General features: G+C 52.1%; 1 long non-coding RNA gene across 1 annotated transcript in view; it reads left to right on the top strand.

The window, feature by feature from the left end:
- Positions 1 to 2,442: 2,442 nt before the first annotated feature.
- The window catches only part of LOC137463983 (uncharacterized), a 118,997-nt gene continuing 94,263 nt past the window's right edge, over positions 2,443 to 27,176 (top strand). The window contains exon 1 of the long non-coding RNA XR_010994045.1: positions 2,443 to 2,526. This is a non-coding gene — a long non-coding RNA (uncharacterized lncRNA). The remainder of the gene's footprint in view (positions 2,527 to 27,176) is intronic.

A 27,176-nucleotide genomic window follows, 5' to 3' on the forward strand; every position in this document is an offset into this window, starting at 1 on the left:
CTCACAGCAGTCCTGCATCCTCGTGAGGATGCCGGCCAAGAGAGGTCCTGGAAGCTGAGACAGCTGATTTTAAGCTTGTGCAGGTGCCTACAGGCCAAGTCCAACGGTGTTCCCTCAGGATACAGCAGTCCTGAGGGGTCTCCCTCATTCAAACAAATCAGCAGACAAATGCATTGTCAGCCAAAAGCCCTTTTATTGACCTGGCAAGAGGGCAGGGGTCTGCACCCCACTAAAGTGTTTCTCTGCCACATATAAATTTCAGTGGGTTGATGTAGGAGTTGTATCAAAGACACCATCCATCTTTACACTGCTGAGGTGATTCCATAGGCAGGCGGTTGGAAATACATTGTGTCAGATTCCCATACTTGAAGCTGATGTCCAGGCCCTGGCCAGGAGCGGTCTCGATGCCCCAAAGCAGCACAAAGTCTTCCTCAGGGCTTCCCTGCACAGGGCTGATTCCACACTTGCCCTTAGTTCTTCTGGTAGACTGTGTCTAAAGCTTTTTGTCAGGTCACTCTCATCTCAAGTTAGGCCATCAGGTTTTTGTTATGCTAACTGGTGCTAAGTACTTAGGTATGTCTGTGCTAATTACTTGTTTACTCATGTGAATGGCTTGTGCTTACTTATGTCAAACCAAGGCCTTGTTCCATCCCCAAAGGTGCCTGAGGCCACCCGCTCCTTGTGGCACCAGTTGCTTTCCTGTGGGATGTTCTCCCTCCCCAAGGGTAAAGAGGGAGCTGCAGAAAGAGCTTGCCAGGCTGCTCTCCATCCTTTCCCAGCACTCCTGGTGAAGTGGAGAAGTCCGAGCTGAGCGCAAAGGTGCAAATGGAGCAGGCGTGCACAGGAAGGCTCGGTGGGAAGGATGATCCAGGATCCATAGGCCTGGCAGCCTGAGCGTGCTCCAGGGGAATGCCTTGGAGCAGATCCTCCTGAGTGCCATCCCACGGCACCTGCAGGGAACCAGGGCGTCTGCTGGAGGGTGGGAAAGCTCTGCGGAGGGACGGGGACAGCTGGGGCTCCTGGCGGGGTGTTGAGGGCTTCTGTGCAGGAGTTTGGGGGGTTTGGTGTTGGTGGGGTGTTGGAGAAGGAGTTGTCTGGAATGTGAGCGGTCTAGGCTGGAATTTGAGTCAGTTTGAAGGCAGCATCTGTGCTTTGGCACAGCTTTGGTTAGGGAGGGCAGAAAGAATATCTGTGACTTTTCCTCCTCATGGTCCTGATTCTCCTGCAGGGAACAAGAGGGCAGAGCTGTACTTTACTGGCCACTCAGATCTCTGTACCAGGGGGAGGATTAGCCCTTTTGCCATCTACTCAATTCTTTGAGCTACTTTTCTACCACTGAGTGGAATTTGATTTCTTGAGAGCTTTTATTTCTTAAGAGAATGAGGATGTTATCATCCGTTCATAGAAAACCAAAGCATGGCCCTTGTTTTTTCCCTTTTTTTTGTGTAGTGTTATGTTCTGTAAAGTGACCCTCAGTGGATGAGGTTAAGGCAAATGAGTTGCTGCTTTGAGATTGGAAACAAAATTCCAACTCTTCACCTCCTCAGGCCATCCCAATTATTTTGGGAAGTTTGCAACTTCTTGGAACTACTTGAGTTGAGCAATGGGAAGTAAAGCTCTCCTGAACTGAGGATTCTTACTTGCAAGACTCTTCTGTGCCTTCGCCACTAAGGTGTTTTTGTGCTGAAGGCAATAACTTCAATGAGAAAATAATTTCAGCATGGAGTAAGAGCTTCTGACAGAGACCAAGTGTTGCCAGCGTTGCTCCAGGTGCTCCTGCCAACAGCCCCTGCAGGCAGGAGCGCAGCCCCCAGTGCACGTGGGCTTTGGCTCCCTCTGGCACAGGAGCCCCTCACGGGCACAGGTCTCTGGGGCAGGAGACGGGCGCTGGTGCTGCCAGGGCTCGGGGGGTGGCAGGTCTGCTTGGGCAGGGACCCTGCCACACCTGCTGATGTCAGCGCTCTCCGGGCCCCAGGGGTCAGAGCAGCATTCGTGCCCTGGCCCACACGTTCCTTGTCTGTGTCACACCCGCGGGTTTAGGATGGCCACCAGCCGGGACATGTCCCAAGGAGGCCGTGCCAGCTTCTGTGAAGACCCCGTGCCCTTCCCAGCACGGCTGCATTGGCAGCCCTGGGGGCTCCTTCTGCTGCCCCGAGCCCGCAGAGCAGGGCAGCGTTTCCTGATGGTTTGAGCCATTCCTAAAGATCCTGTCGGGCTGTCTTAGACACTTGGGGTGAGGGATTCCTTCCAACCTGATCCACTTTAGGTGGGCTGGGGGCAGCCCCAGGGCAGGGGGCAGTGTGTGCAGGGGCCCTTTGTGACACGGTGCAGCACGGTCACCGTGGCATGGAACGGGACAGCGTGTCCAAGGGCCCTTTGTGACACGGGCTGACATAGGAGCTGGCGGTGACAAGACCACGCCACAGTGCTCGGAGCACATGACGGGACAGGATGGGACAGAGCGGTGCCGTGAGGAGCCCCCGCACAGCGCACTCGTTCATGTCTGACCCGGAGCTTTTCCGAGGCGTTATTCCTGCAGCTGACCTCGAGGCCATACCACAGGACTTGGTGGCCTGTGGCCTTCCCGAGGCTCCTCTCCTGCAGGTGTCCTCGAGGGCAGACCTTGGGACTTGGTGCCCCAGAGGCATCTCCCATCCCTGCCACCGGTGCCCTCGAGGCCAGACCACAATCCTTGACAGGAGTCTCCTGTCCTTGTGGCAGGAGCCCTCGAGACCAGAGTGCAGGACTTGCTGTCCTGTCGCCTTCCTGAGGCTTCTCTCTTGAAGGTGCCTTCCAGGCACGACTGCAGGCCTTGCTGACTCGGAGCTTTTCCGAGGCATCTCTCCTGCAAGTAGCCACAAATCCAGTCACTGACATGGAGCAGAGACCCCCGAGAGTGCCCAAGCTGTCCTGTGTGGAGGAAGAGGAAGAAGGCCCTGGAGCTGGCCCTGCACAGGAGACCTGTGCTGCCCTGCTGGATATGCTCGTAGAGGAGGGGTTTTGCAATCCAAAGCAAGTAAGCAGCCTGTGGCCAGGGTTTGATCCTCCCAAGAATTGCTTGGCCTGCCAAGCCATGCCTACTGCTCACTGGAAGCCTTTGAGGCCATGGCAATGTGGTGGGAAGGGAAGGACTTCTCTGGGGAAGCTGGGGACATTCCTCCCTCTGGCAGCTTTCCAAGTATCCCCTGCCTTCTCCAGGTGCCTGCCATGGTGAGGTACATCCACCAGTGGCTCATGGGCAGTCAGTTTGCTGAGGACCGGCTGAACAGGGCCCTGCTGGATCTCACCAATGAACAGCCTGCCTATGTAGTAATGTGTCCTGGTTTTGGGCAAATTTGGGAGAAAACCTCTAGAAGGAGCCCCCAGAAAGCAAATCGCCCCACCGCCCCTCCCCCACCTGGCTCAGGAAGAATTTCCTCAGAGAGTAGTGGAAACAACCTGTTTATTGAGCAGGCAAAGCACTCCCCAGCACAAAAAATGAACAACACCAGATGACAAAAAGTCTTTCACCACACTGAAGAGGTGACAAATACAGAAAGTCTCTCCTGGGAGTGCTTGCCAAGTTATAATCTCCGGCACTGGGGGTGGCTGCTGCAGGTCACAAAATGCTGGCTCTCGGTGTCTTGGTGTTTCCCAGGTCCCAGTCCTGAGCAAGTTCAAATGGTATTCAGGAAAGGGAAAAAAAAAAAACCAGTCCAGAGAAAAAGTTGGATTGCCTCGCTAAACTAACTAATAAGCAAAAGCAAGGGCAAAAGCAAAAAGCAGGAGCAAGAGCAAAGTGAAAGCAAGCAAGCCAGCAAGCCCTAGCCTCTCCTAGACACAAACTGTGAGGGGAGGTGAGCCGGCTCATGACAAAACAAACCTTCACTTTTCTGAGCCAGTCCTGAAGGCACAGAACATAACATCAAGCCTAAACACAACACACTACTGGGGATGCAAGCACCCTAACGTCACCCTAGGACATTCCACCCCTTATCTCCATATCGTCAACATAACTACCAAACGTCATGTAAAAACTTCATCAAGTTAAAACTTCCATCTTTCACTTACTCAGACACATTTCCTTCCATCTCTCTTGCTCAAACTTTAGACACACATTTCCTTCTATATCACTTGCACAAACCTTCGACACTTACACATTTCCTTCTGTCTCATGTCTATGTGGTTTAATGTACAGACAGTGGCAGTAACATCCAACAAACAATGATATTTGCATATGAGGCTCACCCCACAATCAGATCTCCCTGAGGTACACATTGTGTTCTTCCATATTTCTGCATTATTCACCATGTACATCCTGGTCCCTGAGCAAAGACAATCCCACCAATGGGTTTGTCTGTACTCGAGGCAGAGTTGATCCACACTCTCTTCCCTAACAAACCTCTGATATGTGCCACTGGGACTTTATCTCCATCTGCTATATTCAGGGACTCAGACTGGGCAGGACCTGCTCCATTGGTGGAACCTCGGGTGGTAACTAACCAGGTGGCCTTTGCTAAATGCTGCTCCCAGTTCTTGAAAGATCCCCCACCCAATGCTTTCAAGGTGGTTTTTAACAGTCCATGGCACCTCTCCACTTTGCCTGCAGCAGGTGCATGGCAGGGGATATGGTGCACCCACTCAATGCCATGTTCCCTAGCCCAGGTGTTGATAAGGCTGTTCTTGAAATGAGTCCCGTTGTCAGACCCATTCCTCTCAGGGGTACCATGCCTCCAAAGGACCTGCTTTTCAAGTCCCTGGATGGTGTTACGGGCCGTAGCACGAGACACAGGGCAGGTCTCCAACCATCCCGTGGTGGCTTCTACCATGGTGAGCACGTAGCGCTTGCCTTGGCGTGCCTGGGGCAGTGTGCTGCAGTCAATCTGCCAGGCCTCCCCATACCTGTACTTGGACCACTGCCCACCATACCACAGGGGCTTCACTCGCTTGGCCTGCTTGATCTCAGCACACGTCTCACAGTCATGGATAACCTGAGAAACACTGTCCATGGTTAAATCCACCCCTTGGTCTCGTGTCCACTTGTAGGTGGCATCTCTACCCTGATGGCCTGAGGCATCATGGGCCCATTGTGCTAGGAGCAACTCTCCCTTGTGTTGCCAATCCAAGTCTATCTTTGACACCCCTATCTTTGCAGCCTGATCCACCTGCTGATTGTTTTGCTGCTCTTCATTAGCTCTACTCTTAGGGACGTGGGCATCTATGTAGCGAACCTTCACAGGTATTTTCTCTACCCAGGTAGCAATGTCTTTCCAATCATCAGCAGTCCAAATTGGTTTTCCTCTACACTGCCAGTTAGCCTCTTTCCATCTCTCCAGCCATCCCCACAGAGCATTGGCTACCATCCATGAATCAGTGTAGAGATAGAGCTTTGGCCACTTCTCCCTTTCTGCAATGTCTAGGGCCAGTTGAACAGCTTTGAGTTCAGCAAGTTGACTTGATCCACCTTCTCCTTCAGTGGCCTCTGCGACCCATCGTGTGGGGCTCCATAGAGCTGCTTTCCACTTACGATTCATCCCTACGATGTGACAGGAACCGTCAGTGAAAAGAGCGTAGCGTGTTTCCTCTGCTGGCAGTTGGTTGCATGGTGGAGCTTCTTCAGCCTGTGTCACTGGTTCTTGTTTTTCATCTGTGACACCAAAACTTTCACCTTGGGGCCAATTTGTAATTGCTTCCAAAATCCCAGGGCGATTCAGTTAACCAATATGGGTGTGCTGCGTGATGAGAGCAATCCACTTGCTCCATGCAGCACTGGTGGCATGGTGGGTGGAGGGAACCTTTCCTCTGAACATCCACCCCAGCACCAGTAGTCGGGGTGCCAGGAGGAGTTGTGCTTCCTTACCAATCACCTCTGAGGTGGCTTGGACTCCTTCATAGACAGCCAAGATTTCCTTCTCTGTTGGGGTGTAGTTGGCTTCAGACCCTCTGTAGCTCTGACTCCAAAATCCTAATGGTCGGCCTCGAGTCTCATCAGGCACCTTCTGCCAAAGGCTCCAGGACAGACCATTGTTCCTGGCTGCAGAGTAGAGCACGTTCTTCACATCTGGTCCAAGGGCTACTGCATGAGCAATTTCCTGCTTAATCTGGGTGAAAGCTTGTTGCTGCTCAGGGCCCCAATGGAACTCATTCTTCTTGTGGGTGACCATGTAAAGAGGGCTCACGATCTGACTGTACTCAGGAATGTGCATTCTCCAAAAGCCTATGGTGCCTAAGAAAACTTGTGTTTCCTTCTTATTGGTTGGTGGGGACATAGCTGTGATCTTGTTGATGACATCCGTAGGAATCTGACGCCATCCATCTTGCCACTTCACTCCCAAGAGCTGGATCTCTCAAGCAGGTCCCTTAACTTTACTCTTCTTGATGGTGAAACCAGCTTCCAGGAGGATCTGGATGATTTTCTCCCCTTTCTCAAATACTTCTGCTGCTGTGTTCCCCCACACAATAATATCATCAATGTACTGTAGATGTTCTGGAGCCTCACCCTTTTCCAGTGCAGTCTGGGTCAGTCCATGGCAGATGGTGGGGCTGTGCTTCCACCCCTGGGGCAGTCGGTTCCAGGTGTACTGCACTCCCCTCCACATAAAGACAAACTGAGGCCTGCATTCTGCTGCTAGAGGAATGGAGAAAAACACGTTAGCAATGTCAACAGTGGTGTACCACTTTGCTGCCTTGGACTCCAGCTCCTACTGGAGTTCCAGCATGTCTGGCACAGCAGCGCTCAGTGGTGGAGTCACTTCATTTAATGCACGGTAGTCCACTGTCAATCTCCATTCTCCTTCAGACGTGCATACAGGCCAAATGGGGCTGTTGAAGGGTGAGTGGGTTTTGCTGACCATCCCTTGGCTTTCCAGCTCTTGAATCATCTTATGGATGGGAACCACAGCATCTCGAGTTCTTCTGTACTGTCGGCGATGCACTGTTGAAGTGGCAATTGGTACCTTTGCTCTTCTCCCTTCAGAAGTCCTACTGTAGTTGGACTTTCGGACAGTCCAGGCAAGGTGTTCAATTGCTGGATGCCCTGTGTCACTGCAGCTGCTATCCCAAATGCCCACCTCAGTCCTTTTGGGTCTTTAAAATACCCCCTTTGGAGGTAATCTATGCCCAAAATGCATGGGGCCTCTGGGCCAGTCACAATAGGGTGTTTTTTCCACTAATTTCCAGTCAGGCTCACCTCAGCTTCCATCAAGGTAAAGTCTTGTGATCCCCCTGTCATGCCTACAATGGAGACAGATTCTGCCCCCACATGTCTCGATGGGACTAATTTGCATTGTGCACCAGTATCGACCAAAGCCTTCTATTTTTGTGGTTCTGATGTGCCAGGCCAATGAATCCACACAGTCCAGAAAACACAGTTTTCCCTCGCCTCTACCTGGCTAGAGGCAGGGCCCCTCTAAGCCTGGTTATCCTTTTTAACTTGGGCATATGTCTTAGAGCTTCCTTCAAGGGGATCGGACATCATCATTCACATCATACCTGGCAGCTTGGCTATGGGCAACTGGAGCTGCTTTCCTTTTGGTGGAACTTCCTCTCTGAGTCTTGCCTTCCTTCAATTCACGCACCCATAGTGCCAGAGCAGCAGTAGATTTTCCGTCCCATCTCCTCATGTTTTCTCCGCAATCACTCAGGAAGAACCACAGCTCAGCTTGTGGGGTGTACCTCCTTTCCCCATCTGGGGAACGTCTGCGTTGGATACCAGGGCCTCTAATTTGTACTGCCGAGATTTGGAGAAGGTCCTCTTTAATCTCCTCCCTGAGTTTCTTGTGATTCTCTATCTTGTCTTCTAATTTCTGCAGACGTGTTTCCACTGCTGCAATTCTGGCGTCTGTTGGGCCATGCACAGCATCTGCATATGCCCGGAACTTCTTTGCCATATTGAGCACGGTCTCATCCTTCTCATCCCGCTTCATTATTGCTAAAGCAGAAGCGCATTCATGTGGCCCCAGCCGTACAAGTTTTCGCCACATCACAGATGTACATGGTACCATGTCTGGATTCCTAGTTGTTATGTCATCAGAGAAGATAATCTCTGCCACTGCCATTTCTCTCAGGCGTTGCATCCCTTGTTCTATAGTCTTCCACTGGGTCTGCTGCATGTGAAGATCATCTGCACACAGGTATCTTTGTGCTACACTTTCCAGGAGCCGTGCCCAGAGGCTGTGAGGTTTAGCCCCCCTCATCATTCCTTGGTCGATGACAGGATCATGTGACAGGGATCCCAAATGCCTCGCTTCAGTGCCGTCCAGAATTGTAGCTTCTCCTGCAGCATCCCAAAGATGGACCAACCAACTAATTATAGACTCATCAGGTCATCGAATGTAATTCTTTCTTAGGCCACGGAGGTCCTTTAGGGAAAAGGACTCAATATTGGCCTCTGATCATGTACCAGTTCCTTTGACTCCTGATTTTGTGTCAGGAGGTGTTGAGGGTCCTTCTCCTGCATCATAATCATCATCGTCATCCACTGGTCGATCAGTCTTGTCTGTGCACTTTCCACTTCTCGTGCTGGTAGCAACAGCCACTGATTGAGGCTTACAGTCTGGTTTAGCTGCTGGCCTCGAGCCTGGGCTGTTGGCTGCAGCCTGAGTGACTGGGATCGCTGCTGATTTATCTCCCTGCCCCCCTTCCTCTGCTGCCCTACAGGACCTAGCAGAGTGCGGTAAGCATATGCCAGGGCCCAGCTCACTGCAATGATCTTTTTCTCCTTAGGGGTATCATGGCACTTCTCTTTCAGGTACTTTGCCACCTCAGCTGGGTTCTGAATTTGTTCACATGGAAAGTCCCAGACTATAGGGTCAGAAAACTCCTTTAAGATTTGATCCATTTCCCACACCACTCAGGATTTCTCACGCCTGGGTCTACTCCTGGGTCAGGGGTCTCATCAGCCCTTCTAGAAATCTCAGCCCTCATTCTAGAGAAGCTGCAGACTGTATAGAGAAAGCTTACCAAATTAAATACCAGAAAGATGGTTTCTTTACATTCAGGGGAAACTGAACATTCTCCAATAGGGATGTAACAGATTCAGAGGAGAAGAAGGAAAGCAAAGGCTGAAAAGCCTCATCTCCTGCTTCTCCTCTAACAAACTGGGTGCACAACCATAACCATGAACCAAACATTCCTGGAACAGACTCCAGCACCTTTATAAACCTCCTGCAAGCCATTACAACTAAGCCCAGCCCAATGGATATTCTGGTCAGTGCCCTTCTACTGCAAAAACTACATATTAGGGACAATACCGGAGCTGTGTCGGGATAAGAAAATAAACCTAGGGACCACAGAGGTATTAAGACCTCAAAAAACCCTAGGGACCAGAAACACATGCAAGCCTGCACCCCAAGAGACATTGTGAATTCAAAAAGCATAGCCAGTAACTCTCTATACCAGCCCAGAGTAATTGCAACCAAAATATGATTAGAACAGGGTTTTTTCCACTCTCTCGAGCCACGAGTTGGGCACCAAAATATTTGTCCTAGTTTAGAGCAAATCTGGGAGAAGACCTCTGGAAGGAGCCCCCAGAAAGCAAATCCCCCCACAGCCCCTCCCCCACCTGGTTCAGGAAAAATTTCCTGGGAGAGAAGTGGAAAAAAAACCTGTTTATTTAACAAACAAAACACTCCCCAATACAAAAAACAACACCAGATGACAAAACTCTTTCACCGTTCTGAAGAGATGACAAATTCAGAAAGTCTCTCTGGGAGTGGTCGCCCAGTTCTCAGTCTCCAGTGCTGGGGTTGGCTGCTGCAGGTCACAAAATGCTGGCTCTCGGTGTTTCTTGGTGTTTCCCAGGTTCCAGTCCGGAGCAGGTTGGGATAGTATTCAGGAAAGGGAAAGGAAAGAAAAACAGTCCAGAGTAAAAATTGGATTGCCTAGCTAAACTAATAAGCAAAAGCAAAAAGCAGGAGCGAGAGCAAAGCAAAGGAAGCAAGCCAGCAAGCAAGCCAGCCTCGCCTAGACACAGACCATGGGAGGGAGTTGAGCCGGCTGATAACAAGACAAAACAAACCTTCACTTTCAGAGTCACTCCTGAAGGCACAGAACATAATATCAAACATAAACAGAACACACGGCTGGGGATACAAGCACCATAATGTCACCCTAGGACACTAACCGAGGGAGTTCCACTAAAGTGAAGATAGTCTCAACCTCCCATGACTGAGCAGCTGGGTATGATCTGTCAGATCCCATTGAAGGTACCTCTAACATGTATGTCCAGGAAAGAAATAATAACCAGGGTTAGAGCCTCTAGCCAGAAAGAGGCACAGGAAAACTGGACCTCCTGGATGGTGTGGATCCAATGGCCGGGCATATCAGAGCCACAAAAATGCGACGCCTTAGTTGACACTGGTGCGCAATGTACCCTGATACCATCGGGACATGTGGGGGCAGAACCTGTTTCCATTGCTGGGGTGACGGGGGGATCACAGCAATTGGCCCTGTTGGGAGCCAAGGTGAGCCTGACTGGGAAGGAGTGGCAGAAACATCCTATTGTGACCGGCCCAGAGGCCCTGGGTATTCTGGGCATAGACTTCCTCCAGAGTGGCTATTACAAAGTCCCAAAGAGACTCAGGTGGGCTTTTGGCATAGCTGCTGTAGAGGCAGAGGACATTCGGCAATTGAACACCTTAACTGGACTATCAGAGCACCCATCTGCAGTAGGACTCCTGAGGGTGGAAGAGCAACAAGTACCAATTGCCACCTCGACAGTGCATCGCCGGCAGTATCGGATGAATCGAGGTGCTGTGATCCCCATCCACAGAATGATCCGTGAGCTGGAGAGCCAAGGGGTGGTCAGCAAAACCCACTCACCCTTCAACAGTCCCATCTGGCCTGTACACAAGTCTCAATGGAGATTGACTGTGGACTATCGTGCCTTGAATGAAGTGACTCCACCGCTGAACGCTGCTGTGCCGGACATGCTGGAACTCCAGTACGAGCTGGAGTCCAAGGCAGCAAAGTGGTACGCCACTATTGACGTTGCTAACACATTTTTCTCCATTCCTCTGGCAGCAGAATGCAGGCCTCAGTTTGCTTTCACCTAGAGGGGCGTGCAGTACACCTGGAACCGACTGCCCCAAGGGTGGAAGCACAGCCCCACCATCTGCCATGGACTGTTCCAGGCTGCACTGGAAAAGGGTGAAGCTCCAGAACACCTGCAGTACCTCAATGGCATCATTGTGTGGGGGAACACGGCAATGGAAGTATTTGAGAAAGGAGAGAGGATCATCCAGATTCTGCTGGAAGCTGGCTTTGCCATCAAGAAGAGCAAAGTCAAGGGACTTGCCAGAGAGATCCAGTTCCTGGGGGTAAAGTTGCAAGACGGATTGTGTCAGATTCCCACTGAGGTCACCAAAAGGATCACTGCGATGTCTCCACCAACCAGCAAGAAGGAAACACGAGCTTTCCTAGGTACCATAGGTTTTTGGAGATGCACATTCCCGAGTACAGCCAGATTGTGAGCCCTCCCTACCTGGTCACCTGCAAGAAGAACGATAATTCCTCTGGGGCCCTGAGCAGCAACAAGCTTTTGCCCAGATCAAGCAGGAGATTGCTCAGGCAGTTGCCCTTGGCCCAGTCAGGACGGGACCAGAGGTGAAGAACATGCTCTACTCTGCAGCCGGGAACAATGGCTTGTCCTGGAGCCTTTGGCAGAAGGTGCCTGGGGAGACTTGAGGCCGACCACTGGGATTCTGCAGCTGAAATTACAGAGGGTCTGAAGCCAACTGCACTCCCACAGAGAAGGAAATCTTGGCTGCCTATGAAGGAGTTCAAGCTGCCTCCGAGGTGATTGCCACAGAAACACAACTCCTCCTGGCACCCTGACTGACAGCACTGGGGTGGATATTTAAAGGAAAGGTTCCCACTGCCCTCCATGACACTGCTGCAACATGGAGCAGATGGATTACTCTCATCATTCAGCACACCCGGATTGGAAACCTGAATCGCCCTGGGATTTTGGAGATAATTACAAACTGGCTGCTGGTGACAACTTTGGTCTCACTGACGGAGAGCAGCAGGAACAAGTGACAAGGGCTAAAGAAGGTGCACCATGCAACCAACTACCAGCAGAGGAAACTCGATACGCTGTTTTCACTGACGGTTCCTGTGGCATCGTAGGGATGAACTGGAAGTGGAAAGCAGCCATATGGAGCCCCACACAACACGTAGCACAAGCTATTGAAGGAGAAGGTGGATCAAGTCAACTTGCTGAACTCAAGGCCGTTCAGCTGGCCCTGGACATTGCTGAGAGGGAGAGAAGTGACCAAAGCTCGACCTTTATATGGATTCTTGGATGGTAGCCAATGCTCTGTGGGGCTGGCTGGAAAGGTGGAAAAAGGCCAACTGGCAGCATAGAGGAAAACCAATCTGGGCTACTGATGTGTGGAAAGACATTGCCTCTTGGGTAGAAAATGTGTCTGTGAAATTCTGTCATGTAGATGCCCATGTCCCCAAGAGTCGGGCAAATGAGGAACACCGAAACAAGGAGCAGGTAGATCAGGCTGCAATGATAGAGGTGTCAAAGATAGACTTGGATTGGCAACACAAGGGGAAGTTGTTCCTAGCTCGATGGGCCCATGATGCCTCAGGTCATCAGGGCAGAGATGCCACCTCTAAGTGGGCATGAGACCGAGGGGTGGATTTAACCATGGACAGTTTTTCTCAGGTTATCCATGACTGTGAGACATGTGCTGAGATCAAGCAGGCCAAGTGAGTGAAGCCCCTGTGGTATGGTGGGCAGTGGTCCAAGTACAGGTATGGGGAGGCCTGGCAGATTGACTACATCACACTGCCCCAGACACACCAAGGCCAGCACTACGTGCTCACCATGGTAGAAGCCACCACGGGATGGTTGGAGACCTCCCCTGTGTCTTACGCCACTGCCTGGAGCACCATCCTGGGCCTTGAAAAGTAAATCCTGAGCAGGCATGGTACCCCTGATAGGATTGAGTCTGACAACGGGACTCATTTCAAGAGCAGCCTTATCAACACCTGGGCTAGGGAACATGGCATTGAGTGGGTGCACCATAGCCCCTACCATGCACCAGCTGCAGGCAAAGTGGAGAGGTACAATGGACTGTTAAAAACCACCTTGAAAGCATTGGGTGGGGGATCTTTCAAGAACTGGGAGCAGCATTTAGCAAAGGCCACCTGGTTAGTTAACACCCGAGGTTCCACCAGTGGAGCAGGTCCTGCCCAGTCTGAGTCCCTGAATATAGTAGATGGAGATAAAGTCCCAGTGGCACATATCAGAGGTTTGTTATGGAAGACAGTGTGGATCAACTCTGCCTCGAGTACAGACAAACCATTTGTGGGATTGTCTTTGCTCAAGGACCAGGTTGTACATGGTGAATAATGCAGAAATATGGAACCACACGATGTGTACCTCAGGGCGATCTCATTGTGGGGTGAGACTCATATGCAAATATCACTGTTTTCTGGATGTTACTGCCACTGTCTGTACATTAAACCACACAGACTTGAGACAGAAGGAAATATTTAAGTGTCAAAGGTTTGAGCAAGAGAGAGAGAAGGAAATGTGTAAGTGTCGAAGGTTTGAGCAAGTGAGGTGGAAGGATGAGTAAGTGAAAGATGGAAGTTTTAACTTCATGAAGTTTTTACATGATGTTTGGTAGTTACGTTGACAATATGGAGATATGGGGTGGAATGTCCTAGGGTGACGTTATGGTGCTTGTATCCCCAATCGTGTGTTCTGTTTATGCCTGATGTTACGTTCTGTGCCTTCAGGACTGACTCTGAAAGTGAACGTTTGTTTTGTCTTGTTATCAGCCAGCTCACCTCCCCCATGGTCTATGTCTAGGAGAGGCTAGGTTTCCTTGCTTGCTTGCTGGCTTGCTTGCTTTCACTTTGCCCTTGCTTTTGCTTTTGCTTATTAGTTAGTTGGTTTTTTTTGTATTGGGGAGTGTTTTGCTTGTTGAATAAACAGGTTTTTTTTCCACTTCTCCCCAAGGATATTCTTCCCGAACCAGGAAGGGGAGGGGGGGATTACTTTCTGGGGGCTTCTCCTGGGGGGATTACTTTCTGGGGGCTTCTCCTGGAGGATTTCTCCCAAATTTGCCCTAAACTAGGACACCTTGGCATGTTGATGGCTGCTTCTCATCTGCCCTGAAGCACTGGGGCTCTGGGCTTTCCTTCCTATGGGAGAGAACTGTCCTTCTCCTCCAGTGACCTAGGGCCAAAACTGGGATTCCTTCTCCAAATTTCCTTATATGCAAAGATTGTTCCCCAGGAGAGACAGGTCTGGCTGCCTTGGCCACCCAGGGGCCACCTCTCATCGGCCTTTGAGGCACTGGGACCATGTACGTTTCTTTCTTATGGGAAAAAAACATCCATCTCAACTAGGTACCCATGGCCAAAATTGGGCATCTGCCTCCAGAATTCCCTATATCCAAGGATAGCTCCCAGAAAAAAGCTGCCAGGGGAGACAAGTCTGGCTGGCCTTGGCTTCCTGAGGGCTGGCACTCATGTGCCTCTGAAACACTGGGGCTCTGTGCTTTCCTTGCTAATGAAAAGAACTCATCTTCCTGTCCAGGTGCCACGGCCAAAATTGAGATTCCACCTCCAAAATGCCCTGTGTCCAAGGATAGCCCCTAGACAAAAGGTGCCAGGAGAGACAGGTCTGGCTGGCTTGGCCTAAGGGTGGCCACCTTTCATCTTCTTCCAGAACACTTGCATTTTGTGCTTTTCTTTCCTATAGGAAAAAACCATCCATCCTGACCAGGCACCCATGGCCAAAATTGGGATTCCAGCTCCAAAACTCCATACATCCAAGGATTGCTCCCCAGTGAAAGCAGCCAGGACTTAAAAGTTTGGCTGCCCTTGGCCTCTTGGGAACTGCCTGTCACCTGCCTCAAAACACTGGGGCTCAAAGTTTTCCTTCCTATGGAAAAGAGCCGTTCTTCTTCTCAAGGTGTCCATGGTGGAAATTGAGATTCCTCCTCCCAAATTCCATATATTCAAGGATCCCTCCATGACAAAAGATGCCAGGACAAACAGGTCTGGTTGGCTTGGCCTCCCAGGAGCCACCTTTCTCCTCTTCTGCCTTTGAAACACTTGAGCTCTGTGCTTTCCTTCCCGTGGAAAAGAACTGTCCTTATCTCTGCAGAAATGGCCAAAATTGGGGTTCTACCTCCAAAATTCCCAATATCCAAAGGTTGCCATTCTGACCCTTCAGGGCCTCGTGTCACCAAGGGGGCATTGTGACACCTCAGGGCCTCATGGAAGCAAGAAACCATTGGGACACTGTGGGGCCCCATGGAACCGAGGGAACATGGAACAGGTCTGGCTGGCTTGGCCTGCCAGGTCAGGCTGATGTTGGAATGCCAAGAGCTGCCTCTCATCAGCTCCTGGAGCACTGGGGCTCTGTGCTTTCCTTGCCATGGAAAAGAACTGTCCCTCTTTTCACATGCCCATTGCTAAAATTGGTAAGCTCCCTAAAAAATTTCCTCCATGCAAAGGTATCTCTCAGAAAAAAACCTGCCAGCTCTGGCTGGCCTTGGCCTCCAGTGGTCACCTCTCATCTGCCCCTGAAACAGAGGGCTCTCTTCCTTCCTTCCTATGGATAAAAAACAGCCTTCTTGCCAAAGACCATGGTGTTGCAGTGTGTCTCCTCCCTCCCAAAGGTAAAGTCCTCTCTCCTGTCCCCCCGTCCCCAGTCCCAGGAGCCCTGGCTGTGAGACAAGGTGTTGAATGATTGGTAGATTCAAAAGATACTCCCTGCCCCCTGTGGCCGTTGGTCAACTCAGGCATCTCTTCTCCCCCTGGGACCCCTCCCCCTCACCTGGTTGGTGGCTACCTGTCCCTGCCCCTCCCCCTACCCCGGGTTAAAAGGACACTCCAGCCACGTGGCAAGCCCCTTCTGTTGGAGCTGTGACGGGATTCAGAACTTTGTAGCTGGAATAAACACTCTGGATCGAACCCTCTGGCAGAAGTGACTCCTTCCTTCACCATCGCCTAAAGTCTCTCCACTGAGGAATGCCATCTGCTGGGGCTTCTGGCAAGCTTGCAGCCGCCTGCAGCCTCTGGGTGAGCCGAACGGTGTCGCTGGGGTAAAACCACCCCAGCTGCCACCTTTTGGTCTCAGCAGCAGGACAAGTCCGGGCAGGTCTCCATCGGAATATTGGGAACCCCAATATGGGTCATCCATTTTTAGCTAACTAAAACTGATGGTGTTAGTCACACAATGCCCAGGGCTCATCCTGTAAGCCAGCTCTGGCTGAGGTCTGCCACTCAGGCCTAGGCACATCAGAAGCTGAAGTGACCATGACTGGGAATGGCAAAAACACCCCACTGGGACTGGCCCAGAGGCCCCGGGACTCCATGGCGTGGATCACCTCAGGAGACAGTATTCCAGGGAGCCCAAAGGACTTTTGGGAGAGCTGCTGTGGAGACAGAGGGAATTCCACAGCTGAATCCCGTGTCGGGGCTCGCAGAGGACTCTTCTGCTGTGGGGCTGCTGAGGGTGGAGGAACAGCAGGGACCGATGGCCACCCCAAAACAGGGCCCCACTGGCAACACAGCATCGACCGGGGCTGCGGGACCCCATCCCTGGGGTGAGTCAGGAACTGCAGAGCTGGGAGTGCTCAGCCAGACCCGCTGACCTTTCAGCAGCCCCACGTGGCCAGAGTGTGAGCCCAGTGGGGAGTGGCCACTGGCAGGGCCTGTGGGGGCCTGAACCAAGTCCCAGCCCCACGGAGAGTGGCTGTGCCGGACATGCTGGAACTCCAGGAGCAGCTGGAGTCCGAGGCAGCCAAGTGGTGCCACCATCAACGTTCCTTTCTTGCCTCTCAGAAAGGACACTGGGAAGCTGGGGAAGTGTCAATGAAAGGAGCAGGGATGGTGGAAGCTGTGGAACAGCACTAACACAAGAAACCCAAACTCTTCTGAGAAAGGAGGGCAGAAATCCCTGGTGTCCAGCATCCTGCCAGAGAAACCCATTCCCAGAATTACCAACATAAAACCATCCTCCAATTCTCTGGACTGTGCTGTACCTGACCCACTAAAACCTTCCCACCAGGGTGAAGCTCTGAAGTGAGACTGATGGAGGAAACCTGAACCCTGAGCCATGCCAGGGTCAGTGCCAGGAGCATCCCCTGGCGCTGTTTAACACCGGCTCTGCAGGAACTGGGGATGCAAACAGGATGAACTTGAGCATCTCCCACCAGCAGATACCTCAGAGCTTACACAGCAACACGGCCGTGACTCTCCCAGACTGGATTTAGGAATGGCACACCTACTGCAGCCATTGGATCCAGGCCTGCCCAGATCCCTTTGGGACTCCTGCTTTTGGTGTCTCTGCCTCCTCTCCCTGCCCCAGGGAGGCTTCTCTCTCCCCTCTCCTTGCCCTGACAAGACAGTCACACAAATAAAGACATGGGATTGCTGGGAGCTGAGGGGCTGTAGGAGGAGCCTTCTCCAGGTCTGGCCTGTTTCCAAAACCCACACAGTCTCCTGCAGCAAGGAACCTCCTTGTTCACCCTCTCCAAGGGTGTCAAGCTCAGGAAGGGATTCCTGAAACCCTGTCCAGCTGGGAGAGCTCCCGTGTCTCCATACCAGGGGATAAAACCAAACACAGGAACCCTGGGGGGACTGAGACTGTGGCATGGGGACATCTGTATTTATTTCCCAGTGACAAACAAAAATGTGGAATGGTGCCAGAGCTTGTTTTGATCTACATCAGCCTTTGATACACGTCCCTCCTCCTGACAGCGACTCCTCTGCAGCTGCTCTGGGAGATCTCTGGGGCTCAGTCCACTAAGAGGAGATTTCAGTGGGGCTGAGGTGCTCAAGGGGGCCCATTTCAATGCTCTGCTGAAGTCCAAGGACATTGTGTTTCCCCAAGGAGCAACGCTCCTTTCTGGCACTCACTGCCCCATGAGGGACATTATTCAGTTGCTGCCATTGGGTGAGTTCCAGCCACAGGGAGAGGGAGGAGGAGATGATCCCACCCATGGCTGCTGCTGGGTCCAGACATGGGGTGAGATAAAGCCAAGACAGAGCTTCAGCATCTCCCCCAAAATCACAGAATCACAGAAGGGCTTGGCTTGGAAGAGACCTTCAAGTTCATCTCGTTCCATGCCCCCTTCCACTATCCCAGGCTGCTCCAAGCCCTGTCCAACCTGGCCTTGGACACTGCCAGGGATCCAGGGGCAGCCACAGCTTCTCTGGGCAAGCTCTGATCTCTGCCCAGGTGAGCAGGGACAGGACCCAAGGGAATGGCTGGAGCTGGGCCAGGGCAGGGCTGGGCTGGAGATCAGCAAAATCTTCTTCCCCCAGAGGGGGCTCAGGCACTGCCCAGGCTCCCCAGGGAATGGGCACAGCCCGGAGGCTGCCGGAGCTCCAGGAGCCTTTGGACCCCGCTCCCAGGGCTGCACGGGCTGCGATTGTTGGGGGGTCTGTGCAGGGCTGGGGACTGGACTTGATGATCCCAATGGGTCCCTCCCAGCTCAGCCCCTTCTGCAATTCTCACCCGTTGGATCATCCTTTGTGTCCCTTCGAGGTGCTGGCAGAGCTGCTGGGGACAGGGCAGGAGTGGGGCAGCCCCAGCGTTCCCCTGTCTGTGACACCCCAACACTGACAGCCCCAGCGTTCCCCTGTCTGTGACACCCCAGCACTGACAGCCCCAGCGTTCCCCTGCCTGTGACACCCCAACACTGACAGCCGCAGCGTTCCCCTGTCTGTGACACCCCAGCACTGACAGCCCCAGCGTTCCCCTGTCTGTGACACCCCAGCACTGACAGCCCCAGCGTTCCCCTGTCTGTGACACCCCAACACTGACAGCCCCAGCGTTCCCCTGTCTGTGACACCCCAGCACTGACAGCCCCAGCGTTCCCCTGTCTGTGACACCCCAGCACTGACAGCCCCAGCGTTCCCCTGTCTGTGACACCCCAGAGTGACAGCCCCAGCATTCCCCTGCCTGTGACACCCCAACACTGACAGCCGCAGCGTTCCCCTGTCTGTGACACCCCAGCACTGACAGCCCCAGCGTTCCCCTGTCTGTGACACCCCAGAGTGACAGCCCCAGCGTTCCCCTGTCTGTGACACCCCAACACTGACAGCCCCAGCGTTCCCCTGTCTGTGACACCCCAACACTGACAGCCCCAGTGTTCCCCTGTCTGTGACATCCCAAAGTGACAGCCCCAGCATTCCCCTGTCTGTGACATCCCAAAGTGACAGCCCCAGCGTTCCCCTGTCTGTGACACCCCAACACTGACAGCCCCAGCGTTCCCTCCCTGGAGTTGCTCCAAGGGAAGTGTCCCGAGCCACGTCCAGCCAATGGAACTGACCGGCCACTGACCAGCCCGGCCTGGGCCGATGTGGATTCCTCTGCAGACAGCTCGGGGAAGGTGTAAGAGGCCGTCTGAAGCCCCCACATTTGCCTACCGATTGCCAAGAGGAGAAACCCCTTCCCTCACTGCAGTTCCGGCTTGGAGAGAGCGGCAGTGCAGGTGCAGCTGCTGCACCATTACGTTAGCGGACCGAACAAGACCTGGCAAGGACTTGGCAAGGAATTGGCAAGGACCTGGCATGAACCCAGCAAGGAACGGCCTACTGCATATTTGCCCACTCTCCTCCTGAAGCCAAATGAACTTTTGGGGTGATTCTAGTGGTCTCTCACTGAAGGCCTTTCATCTGCCCGGTTACCACTGTGACAGATGGATGGAGATTGAAAACTCTCTTCCTAAGGACTGAGACTGAGACCCCTACCACAGGGAGTGGGGAAACCACTAATGACACGACCTGTTCTTCTTCAGTAATTCCAATGGACTTATTCTTCATTGTGTTTGTCCTGCCTCGGTGGTTTCAGTGGACTCACCTGTTCCCCCGCAGCAATTACAATAGACTCTCATTGTCCTGCATGTTCCCCCCTCTTTCCTCTGTGGACTATAACTGTGAGGATCTCGCCTGTGTTGGTAGCTATTCCCATCCCCCTCTTTTCTCTTTCTATCTCCTTTTATCTCCTTTCTGATCCCCACTATCGCATTTACTGTTTTGGCCCTTAATAAAGGTGCATTTGTTGTGATTAACTGATAGTCCATGAGCAGGGAGGTCATTCTTCCCCTGTACTTGGCACTGGTGTGCTTGGCATTCTTCCCCTGTACTGGCACCGTACCTCGAGTGATGTGTCCAGTTCTGGGCTCCCCAATTTGGGAAGGACATGGAGGGGCTGGAGCATGTCCAGAGAAGGGCAACAAGGCTGATGAGGGGTTTGGAACACAAGTCCTGTGAAGAATGACTGAGGAAGCTGGGGTTGTTTAGATTGGAGAAGACTCAGAGGTGACCTTATCACTCTCTACACTCCCTGAAAGGTGGTTGCAGTCAGTTGGGGGTTGGTCTCTTTCTCCTCTCAGCAACTGACAGGACCAGGGGACAGTGTCTTAAGCGGCACCAAGGGAAATTTAGGTCGGAGATTAGGAAAAAGTTTTTATTGGAAAGGGTGATAAAGTACTGGAATTGTTAGTCCACGGAGGTGGTGGAGTCACCATCATGGGATGTGTTTGAAAAAAGACTGGATGTGGCACTCAGTGCCATGGTTTAGCTGAGGTGGTGTTAGGGCATGGGTTGGACTTGATGACCTTAAAGGTCTCTTCCAACCCAGCAATTCTGCGATTCTGTGATTGTGTGACATCACAGAGCAGGCTGTGACATCAGAGCATGCCTGTATGACATCACAGAGCAGAGCAAGCTGTGAGGTCAAAGAGTGTGCTGTGACATTATAGGGTGGCTGTGTTCCATCCTTGAAGGTGTTGTGACATCACAGGGTGGGTCTGTGAGCCCACAGAGGTGCTGTGTGACATGACAAGTGAGTTCTGCCACCACAGAGCAGGCTGTGACATCACAGAGGAGGTTGTGATGTCCCAAAGTCAGCTGTGACGTTACAGGCTGGCTGTGTGACATCACAGAACGGGTTGTGAGGCCACCGAGAAGACTCTGCCATCATAGAAAAGGGCTCTGTGACAACACAGAGCAGCTGTGTGATGTCACAGAGAAGGCTGAGACAATACAGAGTGGGTTGTGACATCACAGAGCTGACTGTGAAACAACAGAGCAGGCTGTGACATCACAGCGAGGCTGCATAACATCACAAAGGTGGCTGTGACATCATAGGGCTGGCTGTGACATAATAGGGTGTCTGTGACATCACAGGCTGGTCTGTGACATTACAGGGCAGATTTTGTGACATCACAGAGCAGACTGGGACCTCAAAGAGCAGGCTGTGATGTCACAGGACACCTGTATGAAATCACAGTTGACCTGTTAATTCTCAGAGTGGGCTGCGTGACATTACAGGGGCTGTGTGAGGTCACTGCGGAGGTCACTCCACCCCAGCCCCACCTCCCAGTTCCCCCAGAGAAGTCCAACGCTGCTCGTGCACAGCGGGGTCCCCTGTCCCCCCGGGTCCCCCCGCCCCCGGCGCCGCAGCCTCCCCCAGAGGATGTTCCACGAAATCGACCCCAGAGCCTGACACGGGGATGGGAGCTGGGCCTGTGGGGGGTGGGACAGGGGGACAGGGACCCCCCCGGCAGCGTCCCCGTGTCCCCCAGGGCCAGAGCCTGGGCCAGGGCTCCTTCAACCATTACCAACGAGGGCTTGAGAGCGCTGAAAAAATCCCCAGCGAGGGATCAGCAAAAACCAGATTTAATATTAAGTGACAGCACGGAAAAGTTCCTTGGCAAGAGTCACTCTGCTCCTGACTGGACACTTCAGGCACACCAAGGAAACAAAGCAACAACAAAACCAAACAGAATCCAGGAAATCAAACCAGAAATGAACCGGGAATTGGGGCTTTCATTCCTATGGAAAAGAACTGTCCTTCTCATCCAGGTGCCCATGGCAAGAACTGGGATTCCACCTCCAACACTGCCTGTTGTGACAGACTGGAGGAGATTGTTGGCTGGAAACATTTCATGTGTGGGGAGGAAGGGGCAGGTCCAGCCTTGCCCTGGCCTGGAACCCCAGCCCTGCCCTGCCCTGGAACCCCAATCCCCCCAGAGCCTCTATCCCAGCCCAGCAGTGTCTGCCAGTCCCTGGCACAGCACAGGCAATGCTCCACAGCCACCTCTGGAGCCCCCAGCCCAGCTCCTGAGTGACCAAATGACCCCAAGTCCCACCTGGGGGAAGGACCCAGGAACACCAAGGGGTATTTATGGCTGAGCACAAGGCAAGCACACATTTGACCCTACCTCCCCTTGGAATTTCTATTTTTTTGAGAACCACTGGAATCCAGGAGTTGGTAGCTCTGTGTGTGTTCTTCTCTAAATCTTATTTTTCTCTATTTCTGTGTCTTCTTGCAAATTTTGATTAACTTAAAATTGAACAGGAATGGAGCTTGTGAAGTGAATGGGCCAAGTTAATGCTCTGAGAAGTGTTTTTGTTGATTAAATGTTATATAAGACCTTCTGCCAAATTTTCTCTGATCTTCTAAAGTTCCCAATAAAGGCTGTTTTGTTGTTTTGAGCTCCTGAGAATCTCTTGTTGGTATTTCTCCAGTGCATCCAACTCAGAAGACACAAACAATTGTAATTCCTCTTAAATGTCTTCTTGAGAGAGTTGTTTGGGGGATGGGGGTCAGGGCTTGTGTGTCCTGCTTGGCACAGCCCAGGCAGGGCTTTCACAGCCACATTCCACACTCCATTTCCCAGCTGGAGCCGCTGGTGCCTCTGAGTTCTGCTGCCCCAGCCCCAGGGACGCTCTCCTTGTCTGCCCATTCCTCCACGGTCTCTGGGCAGGGATGGCCTCAGTGGGGGCTGCTGACATCCTCAGCAACTTGGAGGCTGCTGCTGAATTTTACTGCACCAGAGGCTTGCTCAGCCTTCAGCTCTTCAGTTCAGCAATTCATTGTCCCAGAGCTCATTAACATTCAGAACAGATTAACAAGCCAAACCTCTGGGAATAATGTAAGTGTTCAAATAATTTGTGGTTAATTAGCCCAATTACAGAAGCCTCTTCAAAGTGAATACACTAGATATAAAAAGACAGTGAGAAAAGATTTTTTTGGTCCTGTTTAGTTTTTTTTTTTCCCCTGGTAATACATTGATATGTGCACTCTCCAATTGACACTGAATCCAAGTACCTCCTCATGCAGTTGGAATAGATATGAAAATCAAGACCCTTCGTGGCTGACAATCAATCAGACTCTGTCCCTACCTCCACCCCACCATCTCCCCCATCCAAGCCCTGGCACTCAGAGCAGCCTTGTGCAAATCTGAGCTCCCTCCAGCCCAGGCTGCACCTGCAGGTTTCAGCTCCTTGGCTCCAACTCCCACCTGCTTTCCCTGGAGAAGGAGCTTCCCGAGACACAGAGGGATGTTCATTTCTTGTCAGCCAGCAAAGCCAAGGGAAGGCACAGCTCCATCAAATGCAAAAGTCATTCCTCTGCTGGATATTAAATCCACTTTGCACAGCAGACAGTCCCAGAGCAATGGAAAACACCTTCTGTGCCCAGCACAGATCCCAAGGCCCCCCAAAACCTCCCTGCCCTGATTCTGCCCAGATTTGCTCTTTGCACACAGGAGTCACAGGCTGAAGTCAGGAGCTCCCTCCATGCCCAGAGGGAGGAAAAGAGGGAAAGTGGATGAAGAGCTCTCCTGTGCAGAGCCAAGGTCCAAGTGCCCCTGCAGTGGGAACCACAACTCATCAGGTTTGTGTCCTTTGGGCTCAGGGATGGTGACACTCAGAGACACAGAAAGGTTTCTGGCCAACAAACACAAGTTGAACATTTGAACAGTTTAGTAACCATCACAGCTCTTCCCTCAGCTCTCTGTGATGTCCCAGCAGCATCTGACATGTCCCCCATCCCCAAGGGATTTCTGTACAGGAACAGTTTTAGACAAAGACACAAGAAAAGGGAATTCTACGATAGATATGAACACTAATAAAGATGTTGACTAATATGATTTTTTTTTGAACTTGGGAAAGATTGGACAACTCCCTAAAGCTCAAAGCACAAAATCAGTCAGGTGAGAGGCACTTGAATGACCAGAAAGCATCTGGAGGAGAAACACTTGGAGCAATAGGAAGTACATAGATCCAGCTGGTCGAGTGAAGAGATTTCCTTAAACAAGGCCATTTAAACAGGAGAGTGGGAAATACCTGAAGGAAAAGGGAGATGATATAATAAACAGAATATTGGTGACTCAAACAGACAGGAAGATCAGTATTTCTTCTCCTTCTCTCATCAGTACACTTCCAGGAAATTCCTGTCCGTGGAGGGAAAACTTTGCTATTTCTTAAAAATACTCAAGTGACCTGGATAAAGAAAATGTGCCTGTATATTAATAAAATAAAAGATATTAAAACTTTTGCCCCGTTTCCAGGCAGACATCAGCTGTGTGCCCATGACCAGGCAGTGCCACTTGTGCCCTGAGGTGCTGAGCTGGGATTGGATCTCTCAGAGAGGAGCTGAGGGAGACCAGAGCACCTTGCAAGCTGCAGGTCCCTGCCAGCCCCGCAGGGCTCCTGTGCCATCAACATCTGCTCTGGTCCAGCCTGAAACAGGGCCCAGCATGGTGCCGGGACCATCAGAGAGCTGAGGTGTGTGCTGGAATTCAATGCCCTCCCCATGGCGCAGCAGCCCTGCATTTCCCTGCTCCAGCCTTGGTCTCCAGCACAGCCACGGAGGCTCTTTGGGCTCCTGAGTGTTCCTGCTGTGTCCATGCCCCCAAGGGCACAGAGCAGCCTCCTCTCTCGGCCACTTGCCTGTTTTCCATGCCTTGCACAGGCGCTGGCCCTGCCCCACAAGGCCTGGGCTGAGTCCTGCCCTGCACGCTCAGCCAGGCTGGGATGGACACTGATGGTTTCTGTGCCAGGCTCTCTGAGCCCAGCCCAGCTCCCTGCAAGCTCTGCCAGCTGCCCTGAGCTCTGTGCAGCACCAAGGGCCTCTCCCCAGCACAGCCCAGCCGGCTCTGGCCCCACAGCTCTGCTCAGCCCAGGCTGCTCTGGCCACTGGCCCCACGGCCTCAGCCCCTGGCCAGGGCACAGCAGCAGCTGCAGCTCAGCCAGGACTCAGCCCCAGCCATGGGGGAAGGGGCTTGGCCAAGGCCAAAGGAGGCTCCCTGGGTGCCCTGCTCCCCTCGGGCTGAGGTGCTGAGAGCTCTGCAGCCCCTGCTGCCATCCCATCTGCCCAGGCCAGCACAAGAGCCCGGCCTTGGGGCCCTCCAGAGCTGCTCCTGCTCCAGGCCCAGGGCCCATCCCAGAGCTGGGGCAGCCACAAAGCTTTCTTAGGGTGACGTTATGGTGCTTGTATCCCCAGTCATGTGTTCTGTTTATGCCTGATATTATGTTCTGCACCTTCAGGACTGACTCTGAAAGTCAAGGATTGTTTTGTCTTTTTATCAGCCGGCTCACCTCCCCCCATGGTCTGTGTCTAGGAGAGGCTTGGCTTGCTTGCTTGCTTGCTTTTCGCTTTTCTTTTGCTTTTGCTTATTAGTTAGTTTAGCTAGGCTAGGCAGTCCAATTTTTATCCTGTATTGGTTTTTTTCCTCCTTCCCTTTCCCTTTCCTGAATAGCATCTGAACCTGCTCCAGACCAGGACCTGGGAAACACCAAGAGACACCGAGAGCCTGCATTTTGTGACCTGCAGCAGCCATCCCCCAGCACCGGAGACCGAGAACTGGACAACCACCCCCAGGAGAGACTTTCTGAATTTGTCATCTCCTCAGAACAGTGAAAGAGTTTTGTCATCTGGTGTTGTTTTCTACTGGGGAGTGTTTTGCTTGTTAAATAAACAGGTTTTTTTCCACTACTCTCCGAGGGAGTTCTTCCCAAACCTGGTGGGGAAGGGGCTGTGAAGGTTTGCTTTCTGGGGGCTCCTTCCGGAGGTCTTCTCCCAAATTTGCCCTAATCTAGGACAATCTAATCTGTGCCCATTTCTGTTCATTGCTTCTCTGATGGGGATGGAGCCTCAGCCACTTGGAGGTTGCTAATGAATTTTACTACTCCAGAGGCCTCTTCTTTCTTGAGCTCTTCAGTTCAGGAATTCAGTGAGAAAGGCTCATAAAGATTTGTTTAAAACTTCCAAACAAGAAAAGCCCATGGGAATAATTGAAGTTTTCAATTCTTCTGTGATGAATTAGACAGGTTTCAGTAGTGTATTTAAAGTGAATATACTGTTTTGCAAACTATGCAGAGAGAACTGTTTTGTCCTGTTTTCTTTTCCAGTTTTTCCTGTTTAGAGATGGATATCAGCAATGTCCAATTGATATTGACCCCCAGCACCTCCTAATGCAGTCTGAATAGATGTGAAAATCAAGACCCTCCATGGCTGACAATCAGTAACACTTTGTCCCTACCCCCTCCCCACAATTTCTCTCATCCAACCCCTGGCACTCAGAGCAGCTGAGGAATGGAGTCACATCCAGGGGTGTCCCCAGGGCTCAGGACTGGGGCCAGGTCAATGAAATCTCTTTATTGCTGATCTGGACGAGGCCATCGAGGGCACCCTCAGTCAGTTCCCAGGTGAGCCCAAGCTGGGTGGGAGTGTGGCTGTGCTGGAGGGCAGAAGCTCTGCAGAGGGATCTGGACAGGCTGGAGCCATGGGCCCAGGACAATTGGATGAGGTTCACCAAGGCCAAGGGCCGGGTCCTGCCCTGGGCTCACAACCACCCCAAATCCCTGGCTATGCCCTGCCCCTGATCCCCACAGCCTGTCCTGTTTCCTTCATCCCTGCATTGCCAGGGACTTTCTGGGACAAGGGAGCTCTGCTCTGGGGATGGAGGGAGGTCCAAGCGTCACCACTGGAGTGGGAACCACAACTCATCAGGTTTGTGTCCTTTGGAGATCAGGAACTGGTGAGACTCAGAGGCACAGAAAGTTTTTCTTCATGGCCAACAGACCATGGTTGAACAGGACACAATTTAATAACAATCACACTCTTCCCTGAGCAATGTGCAACGTCCCAGCAGTGTCTGATGAGTCCACCATCCACAAGTGATTTCCATACTAGAATTGATTGTAGACAGCCGTGGTTCTGTGGTAGAAATAAACACAATTAAGTTCTTGTATCAGGATGATAGTCCTGGAGTGGAGGCAAAACAGCTCAAACAATTCCTGATTTGCAAAGCTGTCAGTGGTGGATGGAGAAGGGGGGTCAGGCTGCTTTTGGTGTTGAGGAAATGCTGAAACCAGCCTGACTCATTTCATCTCCTCCTGGCCTGGCTGATCTCCCC

The sequence above is a fragment of the Anomalospiza imberbis genome, chromosome 33 (assembly GCF_031753505.1).
Source record: "Anomalospiza imberbis isolate Cuckoo-Finch-1a 21T00152 chromosome 33, ASM3175350v1, whole genome shotgun sequence".
Classification (NCBI taxonomy): Eukaryota; Metazoa; Chordata; class Aves; order Passeriformes; family Viduidae; genus Anomalospiza; species Anomalospiza imberbis.